The sequence below is a fragment of the Cebus imitator genome, unplaced genomic scaffold (assembly GCF_001604975.1).
Source record: "Cebus imitator isolate Cc_AM_T3 unplaced genomic scaffold, Cebus_imitator-1.0 Scaffold17, whole genome shotgun sequence".
NCBI lineage: Eukaryota > Metazoa > Chordata > Mammalia > Primates > Cebidae > Cebus > Cebus imitator.
In genome coordinates, this window is record NW_016107332.1 from 11012709 (window position 1) to 11024712 (window position 12004).

The following is a 12004-nucleotide window of genomic DNA, read 5'->3' on the forward strand; positions in this document are numbered from 1 at the left end:
GAAAATAATTTCTAAATTAGAATACTTTACTTGAAAATGTTGTCCTGAAAAGAAAAAGAGAAAAAGGCTTTCCAAGACAAACTGAAGTTGAGGCAGGCTATCACCACTATATCTACCTTATAAGAAATCCTGAAGGAAGTTCTTCAAGTTTAAAGCAAATGACTATAACTAGACATGAAAACATATGAAGGTAGAAATCTCATTGATAAAAGTATATAATCAAAATCAGAATAGTCTAATATGATAATGGTGGGTGGCAAACAACTAATATATTTAGTATGAAGGTTCAAAGACAAAATTATTTAAATACCAGCTAAAGTAAGTTGTTAAGGGATACATAATATTAAAAGATGTAATTTGTGTCATCAAAAACATGAAATGTAGGGAAGGGGTGTAGTAAAAACATAGGGTTTCTTATGCAATCAAAGTTAAGTTGATATCAGCCTCAAATAGCCTATTAAACAATAAGATGTCCTAGGTAAGCCTCAAGGTAACCACAAAGCAATAATATATAGTAAATACACAAAAGATAAAAAGTAAAAAACTTAAACATACCACTATAGAAAATCATCTAATCACAAAGGAAGTCAAGAAGAGAGAAGATATGCAAAATATACATATGTGTGTATGTGTATGTATATATATAGTGTGTGTGTGTGTGTGTGTATGTATGTGTTTGTATTTTCCCCAACAATCAGAGCACCTAAATGTAAAATGCAAATATTAATAGATGTGAAGGGACAGGTAGACTGGAATTCTGTAAGAGCAGAGTATTTCAGTATTCCACTTTTAACAATGATCTGGTCATCCAGACAGAATATCAGTAAAGAAACTTTGATCTTGGACTATACTTTAGACCAAATGGAACTTACTGAACTGTCCAGAATATCCCATCTAACAGCAGAAAAATATGTACTTTTTCAAGCACATACAGAAGATTGCACACTTAGATGATATAAAAATATCCACAAAATAAGTCTTAGCAATTCAAGACAATTAGAATCATTTCAAATATCTTTTCTGACCATAAGAGCGTGAAACTAGAAATCAGAAATAAAAAAAATTAAGAAAATTAACAAATGAGGAAGTCAATCCACATGATCCTGTACAACTAATGGGTCAAAGGAGAAATTAAAGGCAAATTTTAAAAATATCTTAACACAAATGAAAATGGAAGCACAACATACAAACTCTATGGGATGCAGAAAAAGTGGTACTAAGGGAAAAAGTTTAAGCAATAAATACCTACATCAAAAAAAGAAAATCTCAAGTTAGCAACCTGCTGTTGTATCTTAAAAAACTAGAGAAAGAACAACTAAGCTCAAAGTTAGTAGAAGAAAGAAAATAATAAAGATCAGTACAAAAATGAATAAAATAGAGACTAAAATAACAATTAAATTAATCAATAAAGTTATGAGTAATTTTTAAGAGATAAACAAAATTGACAAATCTTTAGCTAGACTAAGAAAAATAACAGAACACTCAAATAAATATAACCAAGAATAGAAAAAGACACATTACAGTTAATATCACAGAAATACACAGAATCATTAAAAAAAAAACCATTATTAACAATTATGCCTCAACAAATTGGATAACCTAGTAGAAGCAGAAATTTTTGTAGAAGGATGCAACCTACCAAAATGGAATCGTGAAGAAACAGAATACCTAAACAGACCAATAACAACTAAAGAGGTTGAATCAAGGATAAAAAGTCTCCAATTTTAAAAAGAAAACATTCAAGAGCTGATACTTTACTACTAACTTGTATCAAATATTTAAAGAAAAAGTAATACCAATCCTTTTCAAATTCTTCAAAAGAGTGAGTAGAAGTATTTTCATACTTATTTTGTGAGGCCAGCATTACCTGATACCAAAGCCAGAAAAGAATACAACAGGAAAAGTATAGGCCTGTGTCCCAGACTAACATAGATTCAAAAAATCCTCTACAAAACTAGTCCAAGAGCATACCAAATTCAAGAGCACAATCAAATAATCATTCACAACAATGACATAGGATTTATCCCTGGGATTTAAGAGCACAATAAAATAATTAGTCACCATGATGACAGGATTTATCCCTAGGAATCAAGGATACAGAAATGTATAAATGTGGTGCCCTACATTACCCAAATGTAGAACCTAAACAAGATCATCTTAATAAGCATAGAAAAGGCATGAACAGAATTCATAATGGAGACACCAAAATGTTTGCAAGAAAAACAAAAATTGACAAATGGGATCTAATTAAACTAAAAAAAATTTCTGCACAGCACAAAAAACAAAACAAAACAAAAAACCTATTAGCAGAGTAAACAGAAAACCTACAAAATGGGAGAAATTTTTTGCAAACTATGCATCTGACAAAGGTCTAATAACCAGCATCTAAATAATCAAATTTACAGGAAAAATAAAATAAAAATTGGGCAAAGGACATGAACACTTTCAAAAGAAGACACACATGCAGCCAACAATCATATTTTAAAACAAAGCTCAACATCACTGACCATCACAGCAATGCAAATCAAAACCACAGTAAGATACTGTCTAACACCAGTCAGAATATTATTAATAAGTCAAAAAATAACAAATGATGGCTAGGTTGTGGAGAAAAGGGAATGCTTATACACTGTTGGTGGTAGTGTAAATTAGTTCAACTATTGTGGAAGACAGTGTGGCAATTCCTCAAAGACGTAAAGACAGAAATGCCATTCAACTTGGCAATCCCATTACTGTGTATATACCCAAAGGAATATAAATCATTCTATTATAAAGACACATGTATACATAGGTTTGTTGCAGCACTATTCACAATAGCAAATACATGAAATTGGAACAGTGATAAACTGGATAAAGAAAATGTAGTACCTATACGCCACAGAATGCTATGCAGATATAAAATAAAGAAGGAGATCATATTTTTTGCAGGGACACAGATGCCGTTTGATAAAATTCAGTTTCACTTATTATAAAAATTCTCAGCAAAATAGTAGGAATGAAGTTCAACACAATAACGGCCATATATGACACACCTACAACTAACATCATGCTCAATGTTGAAAAGTTGAAAGCTTTCTCTCTAAGATCAGAAAAAAAACATGGATGCCCACCTTCATCTATTCTATTCAACACAGTATATGGAGTTCTAGACAGAGCAATTAGGTAGAAGAAAAAAACAAGATATTTAAATAGGAAAGAAATAAGCTAACTTGTCTGCAGAAGATATGATTTTACATATAGAAAACTCCAAAAGCTTCACCAAAAAACTGTTGGAACTGAAAAACAAATTCACTAAAGTTGTATATTACAAAGTCAACATACAAAAATCAGTAGTATTTCTATACACTAACAATGCAAACTATCTTAAAAATAATTAAGAAAGCAATCCCATTTACAATAGCAACAATAAAATACTTAGGAATATATTTAACCAAGGAGATTATACATGACAAACTATAAAATACTGATAAGTGAAATTGAAGAAGATGAAAATAAATGGAAAGATATCTTATGTTCGGGGATTGAAATAATTAATATTGTTAAAAAATCCATACTACTCAAAGTGGTCAAATAAAATAAGCAAGTAAACAAGACATTGAAAGACAAATATTGCACCATCTTACTTACATGTGAAATTCAGAAAAGTTGAACTCATAGAAGTTTAGAGTAGAATGATGGTTACCAGGGTGTAGGGATGGGGAGGAGTTGGAAGATTGGGGAGATGTTGGCCAAAAGATACAAAATTTTAGTTAGAAGGATTAAGTTCAAGAGATTTAACAATCCATTGCACACGTGAAAATTTTAAGCATTCTCTCCACACAAAAAAAAGTATGTGAGGTAATGAATATGTTAATTAGCTTGATTTAGCCAATCTGCAATGTATATCAAAACATCATGCTGCATGATGCATAAATATACACAATTTTTATTTTCCCAATTAAAAATAAATAAATATAAAAATATGACAGTCTAGAAGCAAATTTATCTTATTAAACTAAAGAAGTTGATAAATAATTTCAGGAAAATATTTCTGAAAATATCTTAAAATTTTTCTGAAAATATTTCTGAAAATATTTCTTAAAATGATCTTATTGGTCTAAAAGTCTAAGTTCAAAAATATATCACAGCACAGAAAAAAACAAATAGAGCTAGAAATCTTACAGGAAAAGGAAAAAAAATAGACCTAATATGCCAATAATACAAGAGAATATGTCCAAATCAGTGACAAAATGAAGATACTGAAGAGTAAAATACTAAGAAATTGTAATTTCTTAGTAAAAGAAAAACGTGAGTGTGAAGACTAAAATGGCTTACCTATTTTCTGTGTGAACTGGTGAAAATTACGTATGCTTAAGTCATATTATGGTAAATTTCTGCACATTTAAAATAGTGTCTAGAGGGAAATTTATAGCAATAAATGTCCACATGAGAAACATGGAAACATCTAAAGTCGACACCCTATTGTCAAAATTGAAAGAGCAAGATCAAAAAATTTCAAAAGCAAGCAGAAGACAAGAAATAACTAAGATGAAAGCAGAACTGAAGGAGATAGAGACACAAAAAAAACTTCAAAAAATCAATAAATCCGGGAGCTGGCTTTTTGAAAAGATGAACAAAATAGACCACTAGCTAGACTAATAAAAAGGAAAAGAGAGAAGAATCAAATAGATGAAATAAAAAATGATAAAGGGGAGAGAACCACCAATTCCTCAGAAATACAAACTATCATCAGCGATTACTACAAACAGCTCTAGGCACATAAGCCAGTAAATCTGGAAGAAATGGATAAATTCCTGGACACTTGCACACTGCCAAGACTAAGCCAGGAAGAAGTTGAAACCCTGAATAGACCAATAACCAGGACTAAATTTGAGGCAGCAATTAATAGACTACCAACCAAAAAAAGTCCAGGTCGCCGCGGGTTCACAGCCGAATTCTACCAAATGTACAAAGAAGAGCAGGTACAATTCCTGTTGAAACTATTCCAAACAACACAAAAAGAGGGAAACCTCCCTAATTCTTTCTATGAGACCAACATCATCCTGATACCAAAATCTGGGAGAGACAAAACCTAAAAAAGAAAACTACAGGCCAAAATCCATGATGAACATTGATGCAAAAATCTTCACTAAAATACTGGCAACTGAATCCAACAGCATATCAAAAAGCTTATCCATCACGATCAAGTAGGCTTCATCCTGGGGATGCAAGGCTGGTTCAACATATGCAAATCTATAAACATAATCCACCACATAAGCTGAACCAAAGATGAAAACCACATGATCATCTCAATAGATGCAGAGGCCTTCAACAAAATTCAACAGCCCTCTATGCTAAAGTCTCTCACTAAACTAGGTATCAATGGAATGTATCTCAAAATAATAAAAGCTATTTACAACAAACCCACAGCCAATATCATATTGGATAAGCAAAAACTAGAAGTATTCCCTTTGAAATCTGGCACCAGACAAGGATGCCATCTCTCACCACTCCTATTAAATATGGTACTGGAAGTTCTAGCCAGAGCAATTAGGCAAGAAACAGAAATAAAGGCATTTAATTAGGAAAAGAATAAATCAAATTGTCCCTATTTGCAGACGATATGATCGTATATATAGAAGACACCATTGTCTCAGACCAAAACCTCCTTAAGCTGATAAGCAATATTGGCAAAGCCTCAGGATAAAAAATCAAGGTGCAGATATCACAAGCATTTCTATACACCAACAACAGACAAACGGAGAGCCAAATCATGAATGAACTCCCATTTATAATTGCTACAATGAGATAAAATACCTAGGAATACAACAAAGGATGTAAAAGATCTCCTCAAGGAGAACTACAAACCACTGATCAAGGAAATAAAAGAGGACACAAACAGGTGGAAAAACATTCCATGCTTATGGTTAGGAAGAATCAATATTGTGAAAATGGCTATATTCCCCAAAGTAATTTATAGATTCAATGCTATCTCCATCAAGCTACCATTGACCTTCTTCACAGAACTGGAGAAAACCACTCTAAACTTCATATGTAAGCAAAAGAGAGCCCGCATAGCAAAGACAATCCTAAGCAAAAAGAACAAAGCTGGAGTCATTATGCTACCTGACTTCAAACTATACTACAAGGCTACAGTAATCAAAACAGCATGATACTGGTACCAAAACAGAGGTATAGTCCAAAGGAACAGAACAGAGTCCTCAGAAGCAATGCCACACATCTACAACCATCTGATCTTTGACAAACTGTACAAAAACGAGCAATGGGGAAAAGATTTCCTGTTTAATAAATGGTGTTGGGAAAACTGGCTAGCCATATGCAGGAAGCTGAAACTGGACCCCTTCCTTACACTTTATACATAAATTAACTCCAGAAGGATTAAAGATATAAACATAAGAACTAACATCATAAAAACCCTAGAAGGAAACCTAGGCAACATCATTCAGGACATAGGCACAGGCAAGGACTTCATGACTAAAACACCAAAAAAAAATGGCAACGAAAGCCAACATGGACAAATGGGATCTAATTAAACTTAAGAGCTTCTGCACAGCAAAAGAAACAATTATTAGTGTGAATCAACAACCAATAGACTGGGAAAATTTTTTTGCAACCTACCCATCTGACAAAGGGCAAATATCCAGAATCTACAAAGAACTAAAGCAGATTTAGAAGAAAAAAAAATCCCATTCAAAAGTGGGTGAAGGACATGAACAGACACTTTTCGAAAGAAGATATATATGCAGCCAACAAACATGAAAAAATGCTCATCATCATTTGTCATTAGAGAAATGAAAATCAAAACCACATTGAGATACCACCTCACAACAGTTAGAATGGCGATCATTAAAAAATCTGGAGACAACAGATGCTGGAGAGGATGTGGAAAAATAGAAACACTTTTACACTCTTGGCGCGAATGTAAATTAGTTCAACCATTATGGAAGACAGTGTGGCAATTCCTCAAGGATCTAGAAATAGAAATTCCATTTGACCCAGCAATCCTATTACTGGGTATATATCCAAAGGATTATAAATCGTTCTATTATAAAGACACATGAACAGGTATGTTCATTGCAGTGCTGTTTATGATAGCAAAGACCTGGAACCTACCCCAATGCCCATCAATGATAAACTGGACAAAGCAAATGTAGCACATCTACACCATGGAATACTATGCAGCCATAAAAAACAATGAGTCTGTGTCCTTTGTAGAGACATGGATGAATCTGGAAACCATCATTCTCAGCAGACTGACACAAGAACAGAACACCAAGCACTGCATGTTTTCACTCAAAGGCAGGTGATGAACAATGAGAACAGCTGGGCACAGGGAACGGAAAAACACTCACCAGGCTAGGTGGGGGAGGAGGGGAGGGACAGTGAGAAGAGGGAGAATGGGAAGGAATAACACTGGGAGAAACGCCTGATGTATGTGACGGGGTCGGGGTGGAGACAGCAAACCACCATGGCATGTATATACCTATGCAACAATCCTGCAGGATGCAGGAAGTGCACATGTACTGCACAGCCCAAAGTAAAAAAAAAAAAAAAAAAAAAAAATCCTTCAAGCTCCCTGGCAGAAAGAATAACTGATCTTCAAAATAAGAAAATAAAATGAAGCACATCCTATCTATCCTCTCTGCTACTCTGGAATTTAAAATACTATATATACTTTTCAGTGAATAAGAATGATATCTAATTCACTCAAAAGAAAATACTATCTAAACAACAACCACAACAAAAAAAAAAACTAAGCTGAGACTTCATGGGGAATTTGAAAAATGGAAAGCAGAATAGTAACAAATGAACATACACAGACAGGATACGTATATCTCTCTACATAAGACCATATTTTAATGGGCTGATAGTTTGTCTGGGAACATAAAATGTAAAACCTAGAGAAAAACAGAACACACTGTAAGGAAAATTCGAATAGGTACTTCATATGTCCTAAAACCTAAGACTTGGGGCAGAAGGTGATGGAGATAAAAGTTTCCAAATTCTCCTTCAGATAGAGGAGAATGTGAAAGGAGATAAAGGGAGTTAGTGTATTTTGAAGATCTCAACACATTGGGTTGGGGGATTATGGAATGGAGCTGTAGAGGGGAAATAGTGTTTTTCAGTGGTTAAAATTGTAGGCATCTTATTTTTGAATAAATCTTTCATATATGTCTAAAAAGAACTAGGATAGAGTAAGTAACTACATGTATAGCGGAGAGACACAGGAGGACATCTAAAGGGGATGAAGTGGGAATTGATACCATCTTGATCAAATGAAAAAATATAAGAAAAAGTGAAAAAGAAGGAAACATTCTTATTTTGCACATGAAGGCTTCCTGGAGGGCACTGAAAACCAAGAGGCAGTCTTAGAGGTGGATTACAGAGAAGCAATGTCTAAAAGAAGCTTTATCCCATGCCAGCTACAGGTGGAAGACACACAGACATGAAGGCAAGGGATCTCCGAAAAACCACAAAAATGTGACAAGCAGCGGTCATATAATAAAGGAGGGGTCATCTCTGAAAATGTGGAAAAGACTTTTTGTTCAAAATTGAAGCTTCTCCACTTTTACAACTTGAGTTCAAGGAGCTGGAAGTCTGTCATGCCACCCTTCCACTTTGGTCAAGCCTCTCAGTGAGTGACAAGTGATAAGAGGACAAGAAAAGTCTTATTTGACTAGTAACCATCTGTTATTGGTTGCTCCTAGGTTTGGAGATCCCAAAACCTTTTCAGGTTTCATAATTCATAACCATTATCTCTTCTTTTTCTAAGTCACTCCCTCTAATACCCTGACTGAAAAATTATCCAAGCTGAATGGGACTTAAATCCATTGGTTCTATCTTTTCAATGCATATTTAGTGCCTATAGCTTTTTATCCACTCCATACCCTGAAAAATACCTCCCAGGTAAATGTTTCTAAGCACAATACATCTTGTTTGCAATACACAAACTTAGTAGGTATATCTCTTAGTAAACTAATTTATGGCTTATTTTTAATGGAAAAATATATACTTACATTCCCAAAACTCAGTACATTTTAAACAACGACAACAAAATATGTTCAGACAAATCTCAAGATGCATTCCAAATATAAATGATAGAATGTTAGAATTATATGTAAGTACATTGAAAATCAGTTTGTATATAAATGATATGCAAATTTAACAAGCAAGAGTTAATTATGGATAAGATAGATAACAAGATAATTTGTTTACTAGGCTAATTATATTTTAGGAAACTGGTTGCAGTTTTAGGGTTGACATATAATTGTTTATAATTTTTCATTTTTTTTTAATTTATTTTGGAGACAGGGTCTTGCTATGTTGCTCAGGTTAGTCTCAAACGCTTAGGCTCAAGCTATCCTTCCACCTCAGCCTCTTAAAGCACTGGGATTACAGGCATGAGACACCATACCCAGCCCAATTTTTTCCTTTTAATAAAATAAGATATAGGCTAGCTTGGTGAGTTTTTTTGTACAAAACATCTGATTTTTCAGAAATAGCTTACCAACTAAATGGGAGTTCTCACATTTCCTCACCACCTGGCACCCAATATCTAAGTTAATGCCACACATGCTAGGTTTCTTTTATGGCAACATCTTCCTTTAAATCTCAAATTTCTATGTTAGAGAAATGCTAGTTTCTGTGTTAAGAGAATGCAACACCCTTGTTTAAGACTCAAATTTCTGTGCTAGAGGAATGCTAGTTGCTATGAAAAACATGGGGGAAGATTTTAATGATCAAAAAGAAATTATGCTGTTACAACAATTACAGCCCTTGGCTTCTGGTGTTTAAGTGCCATTCCTTGACCACTATTGTTTCAGGTCCTCATTAGCGTCTTTCCCAAGCTCTGTTACTACTTATCCTAGTATAGGTATTTAGTCTGCAGAGGAAAACTACTACTGAATTTCTTAGTGATGCTGTTGCCCCTCTCAAGCAGCACATTCCTGATATACCTCATGAACAATATATTATGTGGGCCCTACCAGAAGTAAACTCCTCCAGTGGGTCTTGTGTCTTCACACAATATGGACATTCCAACATGTCCACCTCTGTGAAACCTTAAATCCCTTCCCCTAAAACCTTCCATGCTAATTCAGGCACTTAAATTTCACTAACTCTAGGCTATTCATTTCCTCTGACTTCCATGAGCCATCAAATCAGTCAAGTTTGCATAATCCCCTTGGGTCCATGTCAGCAGGTGAATGTCACCAGAAGAGGTCACTCAAGTAAACTATCCTTGTCCAATCCCATGCTAAGCCCATGAGTCCTCCACTAAGAAATGTCAAAGGGCTACAGAAGCTCCCAAGTGCTCTACGGTGGTTAGCTAAACATTCAAAATGATAGGCAAGTGCCTGTTGAGATATTAGAAGTCTTAGGCCCATTTACTGCTGCTATAGCAGAATACCACAGATGAGACCATAAATTTATTTATAAAGAAAATACATTGATTTGACTCATGTTCTGGAAGCCAGGAAGTTCAAAAGCATGATGTCAGCATCTGGCAAGGGTCTGTGTGCAGTGTTACCCCTGGCAAAAAGGCAAATGAGCACGAAAAACAGAGAAAAGGGGGCAGAACACCCGTGATAACTGAGCTGCTCCTGAAATAACAGCATTAATCCATTCATGAGAGCAGAGCTCTAGTGATTTCATCACCTCTTAAAGTTTCCACCTCTTAATAAAATGACAATGGCAATTAAATTTCAACATGTGTTTTGGAGGGGATATTCAGACCACAGCAAAGGGGAAGTCCCAACAGGAAGAGGCTATGGGATATTATAATTGAAGCTATAGGGGGAATCAAAAAGCCAGGCAACAAATAAACTTTACAACCGGCTAGCAGTCTTCAACCTATGTAGGCTATGGATGGTGCTTGGTCAACAAAGAGCAATGGACAAGGTTTCTGGAAGTAACTGAGTCAATTAAAACACAGATTAAGTTATACACTAGCTGCCATCTCCAGCTCTGAAGCAGTGAGGACAGAGTCTAACAATGACCCTAGCAGTGATGAGACACAACTAAATTGCCTAAATGGCTTTGTATGACCCATGGTCCCTGCTAACAACTTGAGGAAATGTCACACCTCTTGCACTCAGATACTATTCAGGAGAGGAGGAAGGGAAGCTAGGACTTCAGGAGATTAGAGAGATAGATATAATTGAAACCATCCTTATGCACTTTTAAAATTCATCAGGGAAAGATGGAAAGGGAGAAACAAAAATAACCAAGTGTGCAGCACACTCAGCATTAATAATTAGGCATGCTTGGTCTCCAACCTGCTTCTTCATAGTTGTTTGCTTCCTATTCCCCCAAAATCACGTAAGTCAAGAATTTAAGTTTGGAAACCTCCACCTATATTTCAGAAGATGTATGGAAATGCCTGGGTGTCCAGATAGAAGTGTGGTGCAAGGGTGAGGGTCTCACAGAGAACTTCTGCTAGGGCAGTGCAGAAGAGAAATGTGGGGTCAGAGCCCCCACAGAGTCTCTACTTAGGCACCACTTGGTGGAGCTGTGAAAAGAGGGCCACTGTCCTCCAGACCCCAGAATGGTAGATCCACTGACAGCTTGCACCATGTGCCTGGAAAAGCCACAGATACTCAGTGCCAGCCTGTGAAAGCAGCCGTGAGAGAGGCTGTACCCTGCAATACCCTGCAAAGCCACAGAGGCAGAGCTGCTCAAGACCATGGGAACTCACCTCTCGCATTAGCATGACCCAGATGTGAGACATGGAGTCAAAGGGGATCATTTTTGAACTTTAAGATTTGACTGCCCAGCTGGATTTTGGTCTTGCATGGGGCTTGTAGCCCCTTTGTTTTGGCCAATTTCTTCCCCTTGGAATGGTTGTATTAACCTACTGCCTGTACCCCCATTGTGTCTAGGAAGTAACTAACTTGCTTCTGATTTTACAAGCTCATAGACAGGAGGGGCTTGCCTTGTCTCAGATGAGACTTTTGACTGGATTTTTGAGTTAATGCTAAAATGAGTTAAGACTCTGGGAGACTGT

General features: G+C 35.6%; 1 long non-coding RNA gene across 5 annotated transcripts in view; it reads right to left on the bottom strand.

The window, feature by feature from the left end:
• LOC108290737 overlaps positions 1-12004 on the bottom strand; it is a 74010-nt gene that overhangs the window by 26813 nt on the left and 35193 nt on the right. The window lies entirely within an intron of this gene.